At 41.9% G+C, this 22,726-nt stretch overlaps 1 protein-coding gene across 4 annotated transcripts in view; it reads left to right on the forward strand.

Moving 5' to 3' along the window:
- The first annotated feature begins 5,654 nt into the window (after window positions 1-5,654).
- Window positions 5,655-22,726, forward strand: part of POMGNT2 (protein O-linked mannose N-acetylglucosaminyltransferase 2 (beta 1,4-)) — a 48,838-nt gene continuing 31,766 nt past the window's right edge. The window contains exons 1-2 of one of the 4 annotated variants that reach the window (XR_004256941.1): window positions 5,655-6,085; window positions 8,093-8,262. The gene's annotated coding sequence lies outside the window, so the exon portion shown is untranslated. Of the gene's footprint in view, window positions 6,086-8,092; window positions 8,263-10,275; window positions 10,394-22,726 lie in introns of those variants that run through there. The other 3 variants (XM_032236898.1, XM_032236896.1, XM_032236899.1) reach the window with 3 other exon arrangements.

Here is a 22,726-nt window from a genome sequence, read left to right on the forward strand (position 1 = left end):
ATGCTGAATTAGGTGCCAATTTTTATTAAGTGTCACCATAAAAAAAAATTCCTTTTCCTGCCTTCTTTTTCTTTACCTTTCTTATAGTATTTCACTATATCAAGAATCTCTTTTTCCCTTTTTTATTTTTTCCTTCTCCTTCCTTTACTTATTTCTTTCTTTTATTTTATAAGATAACAAAACTTAATTTATGAGCCAGACTAAACACTGCTTACTTTCCTCGTTTATTTTATCCCGTTTTCTCTATTTTTCCCCTTTTTTGTTATTTTTTTTATCTTTTCCTTTTTATCTCCTTTTTTTAACCTTCCTTAGGGCAATGTACAAAAGTAAGGCTGATCTAGTTAGCCCACTTAATATTATTAGCCAACAACAATTCTCTCCTACCTATAACTTTCCTTTCTCCTATTTTGCAACTGCTCTGCTCAGCTTCTGCCTGTCCCTGCTATCAGTTTCCACTCCTCCTCTTCCTCTTCCCATGTATTTGCTTGTTTGCGTGCACACACTCTCCTGCCTATAACTTTTCTTTCTCCTATTTTGCAACTGCTCTGCTCGGCTTCTGCCGCTCCCTGCTATCAGTTTCCACTCCTCCCCTTTCTCTTTCCATGTGTTTGCTTGTTTGCGTGCATGCGCTCTCCTGCCTATAACTTTTCTTTCTCCTATTTTGCAACTGCTCTGCTCAGCTTCTGCCTGTCCCTGCTATCAGTTTCCACTCCTCCCCTTCCTCTTCCCACATGTTTGCTTGTTTGCGTGCATGCGCTCTCCTGCCTATAACTTTTCTTTCTCCTATTTTGCAACTGCGTACGTTGGTTTATTGATATGTGCGCTTGTGCCTGCCCACTCGCTCAAAAGGAGGTTTTAACCTCTGAAGTACTTAACATCCACCTGGAATCCCAAAATGCCCACTAGTGGGTGGTAGGGACCAGGTTGACGAGCCATAGTGTAGACTTTAGCAAGGGATTCTACAAGGTAGACCATAACCTACTTCTTGGTAAGTTAAAAAAAAATGTGGGATAGATAGCATCACCATCCGATGGATTTATATCTGGGTGACAAACAGTACTCAATGAGTAGTTCTTAATGGTACTACATCTACATGGAGGGAAGTAAGCATTGGGGTACCACAAGGTTCCATTATAGGCCCAGTACTCTTCAATATCTTCATAAATGACTTCTATTCCTTAGAATGAATAGAAGGGGAATTTATCAAATTAGTTTCTCCCAGATTAGCAGATGATGCCGTGCCAAAAGTTGGGGGGAACACAGGGGGGTCATGTGCCAGCATGCCACACCCATAATGCTATGCGCGCAACCCCCCCTGCATGCACATGTGCACGACCAGTGAACCCCCCTGTTTTTGCTGCTGTTTTTTCACCCTCCCCAGGCTCCAGAGGCTTTCTAGGAACTTGGGGAAGATGAAAACAGCCTCCCCCACAGACACCCTCCAAAGGCCTCAGGAGTTTCCCTGAAGCCTCCAGAGGGCAAAAAATGGACCTACAGGGAACCTGGAAGTTCAGGAATGGTAACTTCCGGTTTGTCCATAGGGCTGATTTTTGACTTCCAGAGCCTTCAGGAGGGTTAGGGTTAGGTTGAAAAATGGACCTACAGGCAAATGGAAGTCACTTCCGATTTGTTAGTAGGACAGTTTTTGCCCTCCGGAGCCTACAGGGAAGTCCCCTGAAGTCTCCTGAATGCTCCGGAGGTCGAAAATCGGTACTACAGACAAACAGGAAGTCACCATTCCTGAACTACTGGGTTCCCCATAGGTCCATTTTTCGCTTTCCGGAACCTTCAGAAGGCTTCCCTGAAAGTGTCGGAGGGCAAAAAACGGCCTGAAAAGAAGGCCGATGTCAGTTGGCCAGCGCGCACATGTATGCTGGCCAGCTGATAGGGCAACACCTCACATGCCCTGGCAAATGGCTCTGTGTTCCACCTGTGGCACGCATGCCATAGGTTTGCCATCATGGCCCCAGATGGATCTTGATAAGCTGGACCCTAACTAACAAAATAAAATTCAATGTAGAAAAAAGTAAAGTTTTACATTTGTGAAAGAAAAACCCAAAGTACAAATATAGATTGGGATAAACCAGGCTTAATAGTGGTAACTGCGAGGGATCAACACTGTGTGGTAGCAGCCAAAAAAGCCAATGCAATCCTAAATGGCATTAACAGAGAGATTCAATCAAGATCATGTCAGGTACTAATACCACTCTATAAAGCCTTAGTAAGACCACATCTAGAATACTGTATCCAGTTTTAGTCACCATACTATAAAAGAAGATGTTGCAACTCTAGAAAAAGTTCAGAAGAACAAAGATGATGAGGGGACTGGAGACTAAAACATGAAAAATGGTTACAGGAACTGGGCATGGCTACTCTAGTGAAGAGAAGGACCAGGGGAGAAATGATAGCAGTGTTCCAATATTTGAAGGGCTGTCACAGAGAAGAGGAGGTCGATATATTTTCCAAAGCACCTGAAGGCTAGACAAAGAATAATGAATGTAATGAATAAGGAGAGATTCAACCTGGAAATAAGGAGAAATTTTCTGACAGAACAATCAACCAATGGAACACCTTGCCTTCAGAAGCTGTGGAATCTTCACCCCTAGAAGCTTTCAAGAAGAGACTGGGCTGCCATCTGTCAGAAATGGTGTATGGTCTGCTTGAGTGGGGTGGGTTGGACTAGATGATCTACAAAGTCCCTTCCAACTATGTTATTCTGTTAGTATAGTGTATACTATGCTGGCCACTAAAATTTGTAAATCATGGAATAGTGCAGTGTACAAAGCCTTCATTTAGAATTTATTCAACAAACAATAAGCCATAATTTAGCATGTATAAACCCAGAAAAATACTGTTAAATCAGGATGTAAAACTACATTTCTTCATCAAGCCACACTAGCTTAATTCATTGAGCAATAACAGATGGTTTCATGCATCACAATAAGATTAAAGCAATATGTATAATGAATGTGCAGTGTTTTATCCAACCAGTATGAGTAGGTGCCAGAGTAGGTCAAAGACAGAGTTTTTGCAGCAATTTCCATATTAATAGCAACACTAAATTGCAACCTTTCATATATTTTTTGAATATAGAAAGCTTAATGTTTAAATATAATATAGAATATTTCCCAAACAAATATAAAAGGCTTTTACAGTTAGTTTTTAACAAACAAAATCCTACAATGCAGCTAGTGTGTGTGTGTGTGTGTGTGTGTGTGTGTGTGTGTGTGTGTACACAAAATCCTACAAAGCAGGGGGAACACTAATCCTCATGGTGGTATCCCAAGGCTCTGTTTTCCGCACAGCACTCTTCAACATCTTCATCAATAATTTGGATGAGGGGACAGATGGGGAACTTATCAAATTTGCAGGTGACACCAACCTGGCAGGAATAGCTAACACTCCAGGAGATAGGTTCAAGATACAGAAGGAACTTGACAGACTGCAAAACTCTGCTCTATCTAACAAAATGAAATTCAATGGTGAGAAAAGTAAGGTTTTACAGTTTGTAATGCCTTGGTTAGACCAAAATTAGAATACTGCATCTGTAGTATTCGTGCCACAATATAAAAAAGATGTTGAGACTCTAGAAAGAAAGCTGTGAAAAGCGGCAAAGATGATTAGGGGTGTTAGATACTTGTTCCAACTATAGTGGTTTCCACCCAGGTCCTCTGTTGAGGCAGGAACAGAGGTTTAATCCTATTGATTGAAGGGTCAGACAGCTCCCTATAAAATGGCTGCCGTCAGACTCAACCGTCGCTGGATTGTTCTCACTTGTACTTAATAAAGAGCTGTTGTTACCATTAAGCCTGTGTGTGCCTATCCATTACCCAATCTAACAAGGGGACCGGAGGCTAAAATATATGAAGAATGATTGCAGGAACTGAATATGTCTAGTTTAATGAAAAAGATTAGGGGTGACATAGCAATGTTCCAATATCTAAGGGGCTGCCACAAAGAAGAGGGGCCAACTTATTCTCCAAAGCACCTGAAGACAGGACAAGAAACAATGAATGGGAACTAATCAAGAAGAGAACCACCTAGAAGTAAGGAAAAATTTCATGACGGTTAGAATAATTAATCAGTAGAGCAACTTGCTTCCAGCAGTTGTGAATGCTCCAAAACTGGAAGTTTTTAAGAAGAGATCGGACAACCATTTGTCTGAAATAGTATAGAGTTTCCCGCCTGAGCAGGGGGTTGGACTAGAAGATCCCCAAGGTCCCTTCCAACTCTGTTATTCTGCTAAACTGTTTTGGATCTCAAAATCCAATTCAGATTTTCCCCTTAACTCCCCCCCCCCCCGCATCTTCCTCCTTTGCCAGCTGGATCCTCCATTTTGAATAGATAGTGATGTTTGATTCCAGCATAAATCTACAGCATACGATTGACTCACCCAAACTAGAAGCTGTGTTAATTCTCTCAAAACCTATTTGGCAATTCTGTAGTCCATTTTTACTTTGCCAAAGTCAGCAAGGGGAACTACTATCAACATTTGTCTCACTGATGCTCCTTCAGCTTCACATCCACTCTGTCCTGTGAAGACAAAGCCCCTGTATGTCACTGCTGCCTTGCCAGTTCCATCCTAGATGGAAATTCTTGGAATGGCAGTGCCATCTGATCATTGTATTGTTGTTAGTGACCCAAATTTGAATTGCTGTGGCAGCCTTGTCTGAACAGTGGGAGAGAAAACAGCCATTAAAATTGAATGAAATAAAGTGCTTCCTATTATGAAACTAGGTGGTTATGTATATGTATCAAAACCAAATAAGCTGTGGGAGATGCACTCTTCAGCTGTTAAAAAGTTAAGTTTTCCCCAGCTAAGCGTCAAGTTATCAGGGCCAAACACTTCAGCAGTTAAAGGCTGACATTAATTTACTAGAAAGATGTTTAATTGTCTGGTCACCATGGGAATATCTAAGTATGCATACAAACAGTAGCTAATATAAGGCAGCATTTGAAGGCTCTGTTGGTTGCTCTATTCATTTATTGAGCAACAGGCCTGAATACTTTTTGATTTCCCGCTGAAAAATATTCCAAAAGAGCAACATTCAGAATCAGCCCAACATCTTGTTGCTTGAGGATGACAAGATGATCCTCCCACGTTCCAGCAGATTGGCTGTTCCATCTTCCTTCAATTCCTGAGAAGGTACCATATGTCTCATCACATTTGTTTAGAAATATATATGGGACAACTTAGCGGTGAGTGAAACATTCACTTCAGAGAGTTTTTGTTTTAACTTAAAAACGTTGAGGAGGTAAAGATGATAGAAATAGCATATTTGGATTGAAATAGAAATAGCATATTTGGAGTGATCAGGGAACCCCTTGGTTTTTAAGGCTTTCATATAAATACAGCATGCCTGAGAGATCTATACATGTTGCTGATAAGAATTGACTCAGATTTTTAAAAGTATCTTGTTGGCTAATTGTTCAATTCTGCCTACCGAAAGTAAGTTTAGTGGAATATATATTTGGAATTTACTCCTAGATAAATAATTATAGCTCTATAGCCTGAAAAATTCTGCATGAAGATTTCCGATGTGCAAAAAAAAAAAAAAGAGGCACCAATGGGCAGAAAGAAAACTACAACCCCCAGGATGCAACGTGGCAGCCATGCCGGGACCGAGCATGAGCATAGGTGGGTCCTGCCTGGGAACAGCGCCGGCCGAAGAGAAATGGTGATAAACAAAAGAGCGATTTAAACACACTCGCTCTCGCGTAGGCAAAGGAGCAGCCGGAAGGAGGACTACTCTTCCAGTGATGCGGGCCACTGCCACTGCATCAACGCCGTGTGAGGCAAAGTTATGCGTTCCCAGTAGCGGGCGGAGAGCCTATTGCTGCAACAGCAGGGCGAGAACTACTGCAGTGTCCTAGGAAGCGCTGCAGGAGGTGAGGAGCTGGCTTGTCTGTAGAGGGCCAGTTCTTTTTGGGACGGAGACAGCAGCGGTTTCCGCTGAGAGAAAGAAGGGATTGCAAGACAAACAGCACTTTTTCCGATTGCAGAGTACGCTCTGAGACTCATATTCAAAGAAAGGCAGCTTTTTTACTCCGCTATTATTATTTTGATGGCATTCAAAGTCAGAGGGTGAGTGAAAAGACTTGCCTTCATTGCGAGTCCTTTTAATTCTTCTTGGCCTTCTGTTCGCCCTAGGGGGACTTCCCCTCGGGATGAGTGGGGTTGGATGAGCGAGTGCTTTCACGAAGTCTCCCAGTTAACTAATGTCCTAACATGGGGATTTATTTTACTATAAGTTTGGGAGGTTGAAATTGATGCTTGATAATGATATTTGGAATTTTCTGTATAAGCACAGCTAGGGTAGGGTTGGATTTAATCACAATCCCCACCATATTCTCACAACCTTTGGAAAATGCCAGCGTTCAAAGCAAAGCTTTTTGAAAAGAGAAAGGAATTGCGGGACAGTTCCTTGAGGTTTCTTTGCTTCACTAAAACAAAAACACATCCGCCAGCACATTCAGAAATTAGTAACCAACTCTTTCTTGAGTGTATCACTCTATATTTTCCCCGGGCGTTTCCAGATCTGTTGAACTGCAGCTTGCGTGCTTCCTAGCAATGGGTGGGCAATTACCAGTACCTGCAGTCAGTGTTCAGGTTCTGTAGTGCAGCGTTTTTAATATTAGACCTGATTTAAAATTTTACTATATTTGGATCCCATTGCATGTTCACATAGATTCACAGTTGAGATTACCATATTAGATATCTTCAGACCTAATATTTACTAATTCATTATATCTGGAAAATTGGTTCTACAAATGAACCTTAAAATTGTTACACATTATGTCATATACTGTGTTGTTGGATAAGATTTGTAAAGGATTCGAACATGAGTAGTGTGTGTATGTGTGAGATAACCAAATAAGAGACGCAGTGTACTAAAAATGTATTAATAATTACCGCATTAAAAACATGTGCTATGGCTGCACATTCTAAGCCATGCAGGAGTATCAGAAATATTACTTAGTTACTGGTACTGATATATTTGGCAGTATATCCTACTGAAAGTAGATTTCAAAGTAAATAGTCCTACATTGTTGACTGAGGCAAAACAAACTTAACTGCTATTCCCAGGGAGCAAATCTATGAACTTCAGAATTCCCAGTTTAGAACTCAATTCAATAGAAAATAGTAAGTAAGTCTTAACCAAATTGATTTCTTAATTTTATTTATTTATTTCAGTGCAGTAGTAGAAGAGGTAGGGAAAGTCCAACATTCTTGTGCCCTTTTAAGAGAAAAAAAACATGTATATTCCTCATATGTATATCTGTCAGAATGTGTTCTATTAACTGGTATTCAGTTGATTCTGTAACATATACACTGCTGAATTCCACAGCCTACTTCAGGCCAGGGTAACAACAGAAATTATAAGGTTAAAAACATCCCCTCCCCCCCGCCGCCCCATTGTTGAGGAAAGCCACAAGTTGGATTTCTGGTTTGAAACTCTTAGGGACTTCTATTAAGATAAAATTAAGGTTTCCCCTGCCAATCATGTTTGACTCTACAAAGCGGTGTTCATCTTGGGTTCACACCCAAAGAGCCAGCATATTCTGAGGACACTTCTGTGGTCATATAGTCAGCATAATTATCACTGAAGGCACATGGAATGCTGTTACCTTCCCACTAAAATAGTATATATTTATTTACTTGCATGTCCATGCTTTCAAACTGCTAGGTTGGTAGGAATTGGGGCAAGAAACAGAAGCTCACTCTGTCATGTGGTACTTTGGTCTCGAACTGCCAGACAAGCCCAGTGTCCTCCTTTGTTTGAATTAGCAATAATAATAAATAATGTATTGTAATAAGGCTAACTCCAGAAATAGTTTATCCCATGAAATATGTGTGCATCTACTTCATTGCTTTGATTTAGCAGTAATATTTCAGCATAGTACAGTGTCTCAGACCCTGAAAGTGTTACCCTTATGCCTCCCAAGGGCCACTTTGCGCCTAGGCATCCTTCTTTAGATATTTAATTCAGAAAAATCTTCCCAATACAAATGGACTGCTTTAAAATAATATTAACATCACCTGTGCTTGCCTAAACAACATAATTGATTTTATTGATCTCCTTTCCAACAGCAAGTCAGGAAACCAGCAACAATAAAAGGAACAAACTAGGGGAAGAAATATTGCCTTGCACTTTGGTAATGTGGTGCGCCAGTGGCCTGCGGAGCTCGCAGCAGAGTCGGACAGTGAGGAGGTTGGAGAGGAACATGGGCAAGTCCTGGAATCTGGGGAAGGCTCGGACAAGGGCTCTGCATTGGAAGCAGAGAGGGGCCAGGGCCATCTGTGCTGCCTCCAGAGCCTCCAGAATCGGACAGCAGTGAGGTAGAGGAACAGGTTCCCCCTGTTCCCAGTGCGCGCATGCGCAGAGCTGCCAGAAGGCAAGAACAGTTAAAACAGAAGGGACGACTCCGGAGTAAGGTTTGGAGGTGATTGGCCCCTCCCATAGGACATAAAGGAGGAGCAAAGGCACATGAGTCTTTGCAGGAAGCAACTTGCTGGTCAGTTTACCTTCTGAAACTCCATTTGGACTCTTTGTTCCATGTGGTAATTGCTAAGGTAATTGCTAATTAAATCTTTGACAGTGTTTTCAAAGAAAACATCAGCCTTATCCCAAAGGACTTTGGCAGCCTCCTACAGAACTGTTTCCAACTATTTGGGACTCATTACTGGCTGTGAATGAATATAATTCACAGCCTTTGAAATAAAAAGAGGGTTTTTGGACCTAACCGTGTGCTTTTTATTATATCCGGATGCCTAGCTCAGAACAGGTAAATGCTGAATGTGTTCAGAAGCAAGTGCAATATTGCAGTTAGGATAATATGGAAGAACAAAATTCATTCTCCTGGAGCCTTTCAAACAAAAGCTCTTGGTTTTCAGTGCCTTTTATGTTTTTATAGGAAAGACTGATATCTCAGTAAATACTGCTTATATAAGTCAAATCTATAATTGGAACTTGTTAAGTAGGAGGAAGATCAGGAGGAAAACGAAGAAGCAATTTCATATTAAGATCTAGAATTGAGTCTTCTTCAGACTTTGCCGAAACAATTTTTCACATCATAGCTCATGCTTTCTATATTTACGTCTTATATAGTTTCTGATAAAAGTGGTTGCAGAAGAAATTAAGTTTATCTTATTATATTCTTTGTATTTTCTAACAGTGGTGAAGGTTTTCATAAGCTGGTGTCTTCCAGACATGTATCGTGCAACTTTTCGAGAATGTTTATTCCAATGTAGAGTTGGCTGCAACTTCTAAAAACTGTGTTCCTAGTGCCCCAGAGTCATGGTAGCGAACCTATGGCATGCATGCCAGAGGTGGTATGCAGAGCCCCCGCTGTGGACATGCAGACCATTGCCCCAGCCCAGCTCCATCACATTTCTCCATTGTATTTCTTGCTGTTGTTTGCAGGGAAACAAAAGTTTGTAACTAAAAAAAAATTCACTTTATCAATTCCAACTTCTCACAACAAAAAAAAAGATCTTGCGAAGTTGGAATTGACTGAGTGAACTTTTTTACTCTCACGCTTCACAATGGGGGAGACGGGTCCCCTCCTCCTGAAGCACATTACAACTCAGAGCCCTGTGTTGCCTTGGCTCATTCTGGCCTCCAGATGTCAGTTGCTTTTCCTGCAAAACTGCCTTTGTTGGGATGCCCTGCCTCGCTACTAAGCAGCTGAACTTTGGCGCGCTACTCCTGGGCTCATCAGCCTATGGACATCAGATTCGCATCACCCAGCACCAGTTCAAGGGTTCTTACCCCCCACCCCCAGCGGTGAGAGAGGGAGGGAAAGAGAGAGGGAGAGAAAGAGAGAAACAAGGGCAGAGGGGGAGGGAAAGAGAGAGAGAGAAAGGGAAAAGAGAAATAGAGGCAGAGGGGGAGGGGGAGGGAGGGAGGGGAAGATGGGGAAGAGAGAGAGAGAGACCCAGAGAGAGAAAGAGGGGAAGGAAACAACAAGGGAGGGAGGGAAAGAGACAGGAGGGAAAGAGAAACGAGAAAGGGAGGGAAAGAAATACAGAGAGAAACAGAAAGAGGGAGAAAGTGGGAGGGAAAAGGGAAAGAGAGAGGGGGGAAAGGAAGAGAGGAGGGAAGGGAAAGAAAGAGAGAGGGAGGGAATGATATTACAAAAGTTTTTATTTTTTTATTGTTGCTAAACATAATATTTCAAAAGCAGGAAAAAAATGAAGGAGCATAAAAGTGCATATATTTTGTTTTTCTTAGAACAATTAGCTGAATGCTGCCTTGTTTATCATTATTTTAGGTAGTAAAATCTTGGTATTGAGGTTAAATTACTACGTTGGCACTTTGCAGTTTTGGGTTGCAGTTTGGGCACTCGGTCTCTAAAAGGTTCACCACCACTGCCCTAGAGGGTTACCAAGGTAAGTAGAGGTGCCTGAGCGAGGAACCAGTGTGGACCAACAGCCTCTTGTTTAAGAGGCCAGGAGAACCGGGATTCCAGTGACACTTATGGGGGGTAGCGCTACACTATATTTAGTGAAGGAACTGTTTTCTAACTTTCCAAGCTCCCTTGCATTCGACCTTGACAAAGAAGAATTAAGGCCACTGCTCCTTACCTTGTAGGGAAGAGATATTGTTAGTTCTGATAGCCAATCCTTTTTAGGTTGACCTGGTGAGGTCAACATAAAAAGGATTGGCTACTTTTTCCTGATCTATAGGTAGGAGGAAAGCCATCCATTTCTCTACTTAAAATGAGCAGAGAACTTTAACAGGAAGCTTTATGCATTTCTTTTATCTTTTCTATCTTTGTGGACTGAATAATGCCTTTTACTACTCTCTAAAGAGTTAAAGAAATAACATTTAGCATACTTACTGATATGGGGAGATTATTCTCACGTCCTCTATTATATTACTTGCTGTAGATATCTCATTGTGTTGTATGGCTCGTTCAAAAAGTTTTCAGAAGTGTACACATTTTTTTCCTCTAGTTTTTTCCTCTATTTCTGTTGTCAGGGTAATAATTCAGTAGAGAAGTACATTACTGATGACAGGTGAATTTTCTTTAAACCAGGCAAAAAGGAAAGACAAACAAAGTTCAAAGAAAGATGTTGAAGAGTTGTTTGCATAACAAAAATGTAGAGCCATTTTGTTTCTGGATGCCAATACCTTAGTTTTCCCAATTGTGAAATGTTTGAGTGCTAAGAGTTATTTGTTGTTTTAACTTACCACTGCAGTTCTGATTAGAAAGTCATTATTATTTTAAAGCAAAGTCGACTTCAAAGGCAGGATCAAGCAGGTGATTTCTTCAGTTAAAACCAATAAGTTATTTCCAGTTTCAAACTAGTTCAATTAAATCTCAGCAAGATCAAAAAGCCAAGTCAATGATAATTAATCCCATGGGTTTTGTTTGGACCCAAATTCAGCTAACTTAATCTGATCCAGTCCACTGAGTTTTAATTAAGTATTTTTATATGCTATGCTTCACTTAGGATCATGTTTCCTATTTGAAGAACACATTGCCAATGCTCCTCCGAAGAGGTTCAAATGTATGCCTTATTGAAAAATGCATTTGCACTTGATTTCTCCAGCCTGCAGGCCCTGATGACATGAAACTAGGTGGTGGCGCTTGCCGATCTTTGCCACTCATATTAGAGAATGAGAATTGATCATATACTGTGTCAGATCTTTGTTGCTTTTATCTTGAATTGCTACTTCTTTATTGTGTGAGAAATAAAAGAGCCAGAAGTAGTTCTGCACATTCCAGTTTTCAATATGGTTCTGTAGCTATGGGTCTTCTTTGCTAACTTTTCAGACTCCTTGCTTCATATGACCTGAAATGAAATCTGGTATAAAACCTCGACAGTTGTGCATTGACTGGGTGGTGAAGGGGTCCATGACCGGGAAGCCAAAGGGGTCCATTGGTTCCCAGAATAGAGACTGGTGCAGAGCCACTCCAAGTGGTCCACTGAAGCTCTGCTGAGCCAGGCTGCCTACACGTTGGTCACCCCAGAGATGTGCTCTGCCATGATGGATAAAAAGTGCCTCTCTGCCCAGAGACCCAGTCGCTTGGCCTCTTGCATAAGGGACCTGGAATGGGTCCCCACTGATGGTTGATGTGGGCTTTGTCGACTACGTTGTCCATTAGTATTAGAAGATGTTTGCCAGAGACCATTCCTTGGAACTGGTGTAGGGCCAGGTAAATCTCCCGCAGTTCCAACCAGTTGATACTGTGAGCCCATTCCGGCTGGGACCAATGCCCCTGGGCTATCTGTATCTGAAGATGGGCCTGCCAACCAAATAGGCTGGTGTCTGTGGTGACCGTCAGTCTCTCGGGTTCCCTGAAGAGGCTGTCTCTAGAGATGGCTGAGGACATCCTCCAACAGAGAGATCGAAGGATATCTGCTGGAACACATACCTTGGCTGATGAATTGCTCCTGTCTGCTCTCTGAAAAGGCAAAAGAAACCATTGAAGATCCCTGGCATGCAGACATGCCTGGGGAACGATGGAGATGCAGAACACCCTCTTCCCTAACCCTAACCATCTGGCAATGTCGAATGGGGATATGGAGATAAACCTCCATATCAGATCAATGGATGAAAAGAAGTCGCCCTCCCTGACATCCCCCAGAATGGTTTGAAGTCAGTGCATCTTGAACTGCCTGTATACAAGATAGTGGTTCAGCCTCTTAAGGTCCAGAATAGCTCTCCACACACACCCCCACCTTATCCCTTGAGGCCTTGGGAATTACAAAGAGGATAGAATAGAATCCCTGTCCCTGTTTGCCTTCTGGGACTGGTTGAATTGCATGGATGTCTAGCAGACATCCATTTATTGCCGACTCCATGAGGCCCCTCTTATCCAGTGACATGAACACAGGACAATGGATGAAGAATGTTGGGGGTGTGGAAAAGAGTTCCAGAGAAAGACTTGAGCTCACTGTCTCTTGAACCCAGGCGTTGGATGTAATTTCCTCCCATCAGTCAGCAAAATGGGAGGATTGGAGGTGCAGTTACTTGGGGCGGTGAAAGTAACAACCTCCTCCTCCATGAAAGGGCCACTTCGACAGTCGATCTCTGGTTATCCTGTCAGGATACTGCCTCTGCCTGGGGTTGTAGTTCCCTTGGCCCTGGGAAAAACCTGCACTTGCTTCCATAGTCTGAAAGGGTGGTCGACGGGAATACGGAGATGGCTGAAAGGACCATCTAGATAGAAGTGGCAGGATCTTTCTGTTATCCCTGGATTCAATGAGGAGGGGTTCCAGGATTTTGCCAAACAAGTGTTGCCCTTGGGGCTGATGCTAGTCACCATTTGTGCTGGGCATCCACCTGCTAATGATATACCATAGCATGATGTGGGCCACTATAGCTGATCCCATGGCCTTTGACACAAAGCAAGCCACGTTAAGTGTGGTGTCTGCAGAAAACTAGACCGCAGCCATGAGCTTGCCAATGTCCTGCTGTGATCGTAAATCCGCTGCTGGGATCCTCTCCTGTAGTTGTCTTAGCCAAAGCAATGAAGTACAATTAAAAAATGAAGCTGTCGTAGATGCCCAGACTGCCCTTGCAGCTCTTGGTTATATAGCTTATAGAAACTAACCGAGCCAAAGCTCTGTCTCCAAAGGAGGCATCACGATTCTACCACACTGCTGGGAGTCCGCAGTGCTTATTCATATTTTTAAAAGTCCATTGGTAGAATTAATGATAATCAATCCAGGGATTCCAAGAAGGAGGGAATTTTGACCTGTCTGTCCAAGCTGACTGCTGAGTCAAAAAGTTGGGAAACTCCTGCAACAGAGGAGTGACTTAGCAGCTTTGACAGACTCAGTCCAATCAACTTGCAGAGAGGTCAACCCATTCCTGGATGCTATTTCCACCCAGATGGAGAAAAATCTCTTCTCCAAATTTTACTTTGCATGGGTTGATTATTTACTGAAAAATATAAATGTATTTTTAAGATTTATATTTATTCAGGAAACTTGTAATCCCTTTTGCTAGAACTCCAGGGTGGTTTATGATAAAATTTGGTAAAAACCACAATTTAACTCAAGTACTTATGAATGAGGCCATATAAATTTAAAGGTTTGCAATGGAACGAAAAGTTTTTTATTGATTGCTACATTTAATTTTTTTTAAACTAGAAACTTTTATTTTTATTCTTTTACTTTGTTGAAATTCTTTAAATATTTTGAATATTTTTGTTCTTTTTACTTGATTTGATGTCCAGTTATTATTCCTATCTGTATTTATGCACAGAGCGGGAAGTGTTGCAGTAGCAAGGGGCAGGGTTGTTTTATACATTGCTGAGTAACCATGCTATGACATAATAACATGAATGATTTGGGGGGTATTGGGATTCCTGGGTATATCATGCAATAAGAATGAGGGAGCCCAGTTCCCTCATTCAGAATCATCTCATTCTCTAATCCCACAAAATAAGCAGAGGAACTTTGTAAATACCTAAATAATGCTTCTAGAGATTCTGTTAATGAACAGGTAATGATAGTATTGGAAGTTTTGTGTGGGAAACACAATAGATAAAAGAAATAATGGTAGGAAGGGAGTCCTAAATCTTAATACAGCATAATGGAGATTTCAGATCCAACACAGTTTTTGTATCACAGGATATGCTGTATGTAATAAATAAGTATGATATATCTGGCTTCTAGGCCATGTCAAGGATTTTTCCTAAGGCAAAGTTCCAAATTGTGATCCATAGAACCAGGATATGACTCAAAAATCCATCATCTGTTGCTGTTCACATAGATCTGTGAATTTATGATAGCTCCATTAGAAGCTCATCAGTCAAATTGATTTTTGCAATATATTGTAACATTAAAAGTGAAAAGTACCAAAAATCTGTAACTTATAGTGGACTTTTTCAATGTCTGTGTTTTCTAGGTTTATCAGCTCTTAGAATTTCCAGCTAGCATGACCACTGCTTAGAATTTTGAGAATTGGCATGAATCCAAGTTAGACGAATTTAGTGTACGGTATAGTGTATGGCACAGCAACCCAATCCTGTTTCCCAAGCAATAGGCTAGTAACTTGATAGTTCTGTGACTACCGTTGAAAGTAAAATTTGGAGCTGCATTTAGGGAGTGTTTCTGCTTTTCCAACCAACCTAAAGCAGTGTTATTAATGTTCTGTTATATTCTCTGAACTGCTTAATGTAATATGGCAGTTTCATCTCATGCTTTTTGCCCCGGAGGCTTTAGTTATGAATAAAGTTAAACATATAAGACAAGAAACCTTTCAAATACATTTGGCTGCAGAACCAGTCCTTATGAGTATACAGACTTTCCCTCACCCAGCCTGCAATTTTCTGGCTTCCAGGGGTTGTAAAAAAGACCTTGTTAACTCTGAACTGTAAACTGTTGTGTATGGATGCCTGATAGATGCAGAGATGCTCACTCCCAAGTGGTTTTGAGGTCTCTTTTCATCATATGTAGTGATTGTGCTGATTCCAAGAAGTAAATTTTATGTTCCTTTTTTACATCTTACCTGCTAGTAGCCATCTCTGAATTCTGTGTCTCTGACCCAATCTTCAATCCAGTGATGTAAGATGGAAGGTGACACTTTTGTGCATTTAGATATCATCAGGCTGCTGCTTTACTTGCAAATGGGGACAAGGGAGGGAGGCGTATTTCAGCAAATAACTGGTCCATTGTATTGTTGGCCTCGTTTTTATACAATCCTTTTTAAATATCAGTTTAAAATCAGCATTGATTTCCACAACCTTTTTTCTCATGAAACACAAAGCTTTTATTTGTAATTCCTTGATATATGCAATAGCAGCAGTAGCAATAGCAATAGCAGTTAGACTTATATACCACTTCATAGGGCTTTCAGCCCTCTCTAAGCGGTTTACAGAGTCAGCATATTGCCCCCACAGTCTGGCTCCTCATTTCAGCCACCTCGGAAGGATGGAAGGCTGAGTCAACCCTGAGCCAGTGAGATTAGAATCGCTGAACTGCAGATAACAGTAAGCTGAAGTGACCTGCAGTACTGCACCCTAACCATTATGCCATCTCGGCATATAACTACGCAATAGTTAACATAAATTTCCAGAGAAACTTAAAATACAGATTTATTTTTTGTGCATAAATAGATTTGATGTGCATAATTTTATTCCATAATGTCAACTTTTAAAAAAAGATATAAACACTGCTTTATATTATAAAATGTACAGAAGCATACATTCCTTTGCAGATATCTCTTTCACAAGCCTTTATGGTGGGAGGGGGAAGGTGGAGGGTCTATGGGACAGTTTATGCTCAGAAGAATTTTAGTGGACTATCCAATGAAGTTATGCATCCTAAAGTGAAGTTACAACTTGATTCCAAGTTAATTTGCAATTAATTTCTTTTACAACTCTATAGTGGGAACTCAGTTTTAAAAAAGATCAAAAAAGGCTTTTCACATAACCTTTTTGACACATGCAAAGTTTAAAGGCCAATTAGAGCAGTATATTTCTGGAAAGCCAATTTTTTAGTCTAAGACTAGGTTGATATTTAAAATAATGCATGGCCTCAAAGTAGAAAAGCACTTTAGCATAGTTCTTTGTATCACAGCTAAATTGAAAGGGACAATTAAAAATGTCCCATATGCACCCAAGGGATTTCCAGTGGTGATGTCAAGATGAGTGTGGGGAAGAAGATCAGGGCTCTGACTTCTTATCTCAATCTACACGCTTGGAGGACCCCTGCGCTGATCTTGGAGAGAGACACAGAGGAGTAGGGAAACCCTAAGAGTAATGAAGCAGAGGGCAACCGCCCGCTACAACATGGGGATACCATTTTAATCCAGCGCGCAAGCGTCTGCCTTGTTTCAATGGCAGACCTGAAGTTGTGACAAGCTATTTAAAGGGGAAAGAAGAATTTAATCAACATGTTGTGTCATCAAGAGGATTAGTGGATCGGCTTGCAAGTGAAAACAGCGGTGAGTGTTGGCAGAAAAGGAAGATTGCAGAGAAGGATGGGCAAAACAGTGAGTCTCTAGAGATTGGGCGAGAGCCCTACAAAAGAGTGCCAACTTAGCAGAGATGAGAGCAGCTTTTAGAGGCAAAAGTCCAGCCCAAAAGAACTAACTGATGTAAGTGAGCGATTGGGAGGGAAGACAACAAGAAAGAGCACGAACTGACTCTAAGACATCCAGACTCAAGTGGGAAAAAAAGAAACCGAGAGGGAGGACTTGAAGAACTGTCGTGTGCTTGGGGGTAGCGGTTTGCAGAGAGTAGTTGGGAAAAAGAAGAGGACAGCAAAATGGAAGGGAAGAGGCCGATGCAACAGCTGTGCCGAAACTACCTAGAACTGCTTAGAACAGAAGAGTGTGGACAGTTTTGCAAAGACTGAACAGAAAAGTAATTTACCCAAGAACTTTAAAAAAAAAAGTAAAAGAAAAGGTGCTGAATGAATTGACTGTGTTAATAGTTTGGTGAAATACTTATTGGAAGATATACATAAGAAAATTTTTTAGGTTATGATAAATAGAATTTAAACAATTAAGTTACAATTATATACAATATTTATATATAATATTTATAATATATATTAACAAGTATTCATATCCACATTTACATTTATAAATAAGTTAGTGGAAGTTGGTGGATACCTACCTACCTACCTATCTATAAATGCCTATTTGAATTAATTGTATTAAGGATATAATGAAATAATTGCACTTTTAAGTTATAGCACTATTGGTATAAATAAGTATTGAGGTTTCCTCTCGCTGTCTTTCTCTTTTCTTGTTTTCTCTTTCTTATTATTACTTGTTTTATATATATGTATGTGTGTGTGTGTGTGTGTGTGTGTGTGTGTGTATACATACATACATACATACATACATACATATATGTATATATATGTATACATACATACATATATATATATATATATATATATATATATATATATATATATATATATATATATATATATATATATATTCTGTCCCCCCCCTTCACGGCTTTTAACACACGGCAAGACAGGCAAACTTAAAAGGACTTTTCTTTATTGGTTCACAGTTCAAACTGGCTTCAAGCCCAAAAAATAACATAAAGTCTTTGACCAGATAACCTAATGGAAACAAATATTTCTTACGGCAACTCAATTTGAAGAAAATGAAAGCAAAACACTTCTTCCAAAGTCTCTATGAATCAGGTTACAGACATACAGAGCACTTATCCAAGTGAATCTTACATAAACCACGACTGATGATCAAACAATGTTGTACAAACTAAGGCACGCACGAAGGAACGTTGACTCCAGCCACTAGGGCATGGCAGCATCCGTCCTTTTATCTCCAAACTTGCTTCTAACCAGCCCCAGCTGCATAATGAATCTTGTATCCCGAAAAGACTCACAGCAGACATCTGCTGAGTCACAACACTATCCCCCACCGCAGGGCCCTTTCCCCGGGGTCTGATGGTCGGGATGACGTGTCCCCAAGATGACCCGCACCTATTTCCCTTGGTGCCTTTTTCATGAATCCCAAACCTCTGGAGGCATAGCCCCCTTGAATCGGAACTCTTTAGGTATCTGGTGGCCACCATGTTTCCTTCTGCCCTTCCCGGCGTCGACACCCTGTCCAGGGTCATCCACCCTCCAAAAGGCAAACCCACCAGCCCCCGTACCGTCGGAGGTTGATGGCAGCTCTACCAACTTCGGCCGAGCCTTAACTCCCTGTTTAGGGTCCTCCACCCTCTGCAAGGCCGACCCACCAACCCCGTTTCCGTCAGAGGTTGACAGCAGCTCTGCCAACTTCAGCCGAGCCTTAACTCCCTGTTTAGGGTCCTCCACCCTCTGCAAGGCCGACCCACCAACCCCCTTTCCGTTGGAGGTTGATGGCAGCTCTACCAACTTCAGCCGAGCCTTAACTCCCTGTTTAGGGTCCTCCACCCTCTGCACGGCCGACCCACCAACCCCCTTTCCATTGGAGGTTGATGGCAGCTCTACCGATTCCTGCCGAACCACCACACAATCCCCTCCCGCAGAGCCCTTCCCCCAGTTTCGATGATCGGGGTGTGGCCCAGAAGGGTTGGTGATGGCCTCCCTGGAACATGGTCCAAGACATTGGCACCCCACTGGGAACCTAGAGACAAAGTCCAGTGTTGCGGGGACCGGAGTTGACAATGGCTGGAATCTCGGCGGAGTTCTCTTTGTAGACCTGGCCCAATGACACTGAGCACATGACTTCACGCACCTCCATACGTCATTTTTCAGATGGGGCCACCAAAATTGATGGGAAGCCAGGCGCAACGTCCGAACAAACCCCCAATGTCTTGCTGCAGACGTGCAATGAATCTGCGCGAGCACCCGTCAATGGATGTGCCCTGCGGGAACATAGAACCGGCCCCAAGACTTCAAAAGATCCCCGTCCAAAATCCATGGAGACACCGGCCTCATTTCCATCTTTTGTCGCTCCACTCAGTCGTCACCCCGCTGCGCAAACCCGTACCAGAGTCTGCATGCTCACGGGATGACAAACGGCAGCGCAGGATGCAACGGGTAGAACAGTCCGAGGTGGAAGCAAGTTCGCAGGGTCAGAGTTCTTTACTCGGCAGGGCATCCACTCTGGGACTCCACACTCCCTGAACGCACGCTATTTTGTGTGAACGGGGTAACACGGCCGCACCAACGTGCTGGTTGTCCGACTTGATCGTGCGTTGCTGAGGGACGGCTGCAGTCTGCGCAACCTTTCTGTTCTTCTTGGGGTAGCTCCCTGCCAAGTGTCCAAGATCCCCACAGTAAAAACACAATCCCTCCGCACGTCTTCTGTCCATCTCTGTCCGTGACACTCGAGGTCAGACAGCACCCAACTCCATGGGCTCCTCCCAGTCCACTGCAGTCTCTGCTGAACCAGCATGCTGGTGGTCTCCTGGAATACACGGCGAGGCTTTCGCCTCTGTAGCCGGGCATCTATCCGGAGGCACAGGTGGACCAACGCGTCGAACATCGGTGGCCTGTCCACCCTCACCAGTTCATCCTGCAAGGCCTCAGACAATCCATCTTGGAACGTGTCCAGGAAAAAGTGATAGAGATAATTTATAGAATAACAAAAGATGAACTGATGGTGTACAAAGGAAAGGAGATACAAACCCTGAAACAGATTCCGTGAAGAGTGAGGGAGCAATGCAGAGACTATCGATTTTTGGCAACACAACTGGTTAAACGAGATATACGAGATTAAACAAGGTGGTTGGTATCTGAAGGGATGCTGGTAATTTATCAGGAGAAAAGGATTAAAGTTGATAATCTGGAGAAGGCACAGGATTTATACGAGCAACTAGTAGGCCCAGAAGAGGAACAGAGCAGTAAAGAGGAGTTAGAATCTAGAAGCCAGGAAGAACAACAACAGGGAATAAAAGAAGGAGAACAAGAAGAAAGTAGTAGGGAAGAGAAAGAGCGACAGAGAGAGGATGAAGTGAGACCAATAACAAGGAGCCAAAAAAGAATCTAGAGCCAATAAAAAATAAAGAGAGGTAAAGAATTAGGAGGATGGAAGAGGAAATTCAATTATTGCCAGCATATATTAATCGTTTAAATTTGCCAACAAAAAGAAAGCTTATCTGGGCAAAATTAACAAAACAAAAGGCAGATATAATATGCTTATAGGAAACACACATTAAAAAACAAGCTATAAAATACCTAGAATATCCCAAATTAGGAATATTGTATGCAGCATCAACAGAAGAAAAGAGAAAAGGGATAGCAATATAGGTTAAAGATGGGATAAAGACAAATTTAATTTATGCAGACATGAAGAAGAATATTAATGATAGAGATATGGATAAACAAAAAACCGGTATTGATAGCAATATATGCCCCAAACGAAAATCAGAAGGACTTTTATAAAAAATTATATGAAAAAATTAGAGAAATTAGATTGAAGAATATTTGTATAATAGGAGATTATAATGCCATAGTGGACAATAAAAAGATTATGTAAGAGACAAAAAAACTAAAAATAAAAAGAAGTATTACCAATGACTTGTTTTGAGATGATGGAGGAGCTAAATCTAATCTAATTTGGTCATGGATTGATATGGGGAAATTGGGGCAGAAATACATATAATTGAAATATTACCAAACACATGGGCAGATCATAATCCCATTAAAATAATTTGGAAACTAGACGAAGATGGATATTAAATTTGCAAATACTAAAAGAAAAAGAATTTATTCAAAAATGTAGAAATGAATTCCTTTACTATTACTGGTACTCTAGTTCTGTTGCTTTTGGTGTTACTTCATCTTCCTGTAAATTTTTACTACTTTATTCATTATCCCAGATTTTCAGCTTATTGATCCTAATAATACATGTTTTTAAGTATCTTATTTCTTTTGCTTGTCAAGTGCTGGAATTAAATACATTAGCACATGGTTTAGGCTTAAAAAAAATTAGCTTCAGCATATTTGAAAGGTACCAGATTAAGGAATATAGCTGTATCTTACTACAATATATTTGCCATAAGTTACACTACTTGTAGTTCAGAATGCTTCCACATCACATTTGAAGCATCAGTTGAAAAGATCATAATCTTATTTTACAGACGTACTATGACTCCACTCAGGTAGGAGTGCTTTCAAGCAGAATAGTGTGATGTGAAATCTTGCAAATTTTGATTGGGGGGGGGATTATGGGGAAGCATTTGTCATTTTAAAATGGGCATCAAGGACAAGCTTGATGGTCGGCACTTGCCCCCTCGCTGCTTTCCTGGCCAGCCACCCAGCTAGGCAGGGCAGGAAGAGCTGCAGCTGGCAGACCACAGAGGTGGCGGGGGCGAGCGGTAAGTGAAGAGAGCATCGGCCAGTATTGCTGTCTCCTTCTTGTGCAAGCCGCAGCAGCGGAAAAACAGAGGCTTCTTTTTTGCCACCCTCCCAGCTGATCCAGTCCCCCTTACACATGTGGGGTGTGAGAGGGTGTGTGTGTGTGTGTGTGTTTGTGACAACTGCCTGGTTTCCAATGGGGGGAGAGAAATCCATGCAGAGGGAGGAAAAATGCATGGATTTCTCCCCCCCCCATTGGAAACCAGGCAGTTGTCAAAGAGAAGGGAGCGCGTACCATGTGGACTAACTCCCAACAGCAGAATCCTCCCCTCTTGTTCCTTGTTTGGCTGTTGGAAGAAGCCCATGTGGCACACGCACCCGTCTCTTTGACCGCCACCTAGTTTCCAATGGGGGGGGGGAATCCATGCAGAAGGAGGAAAAATGCATGGGTTTCTCCCCCCCCCATTGGAAACCAGCTAGCTGTCAAAGAAAAGGGAGGGCGCACCACATAGGCTTCCCCCAATCCTCCACTCCGGCAAAGGAAGTAGGTGGGCGGGCCAAGCCAAGTGAGCGAGCAAGCAAGCAGCAACTGGGCAGGCTGGGGAAACGGGGGGGCAGGCCAGGGGAGGAAGCATTCCAGTATGGGGCCTCTGGAAGCTCAGATACGGGAAGGCACGCTAAATTTCACAATCAGGTATGTATACCAGCTGAAACCCACTTCTGATTTGTCAAGCAGCAAATAAATCTCTGATATCCCATTGAAGGGAATAGGATCAGAATAACAAGATGATAAATCCTTTCCCTTGGAAATTACATTATTGGGTTAAATAAATAATGAACTATTTGTGGATCCTCAGATGTTTCTCTTGATGGAAAGATCAATCTTGAGAAACTGGAATTTATACATGGATTAAGTTGAAGAGCAATGCCTTCAATGAAATAATTCACCAATTGATGGCAGTGTTGATGCACCAAAAGCTCTGA

This window comes from Thamnophis elegans, chromosome Z (genome assembly GCF_009769535.1).
Source record: "Thamnophis elegans isolate rThaEle1 chromosome Z, rThaEle1.pri, whole genome shotgun sequence".
Taxonomy (NCBI): Eukaryota; Metazoa; Chordata; class Lepidosauria; order Squamata; family Colubridae; genus Thamnophis; species Thamnophis elegans.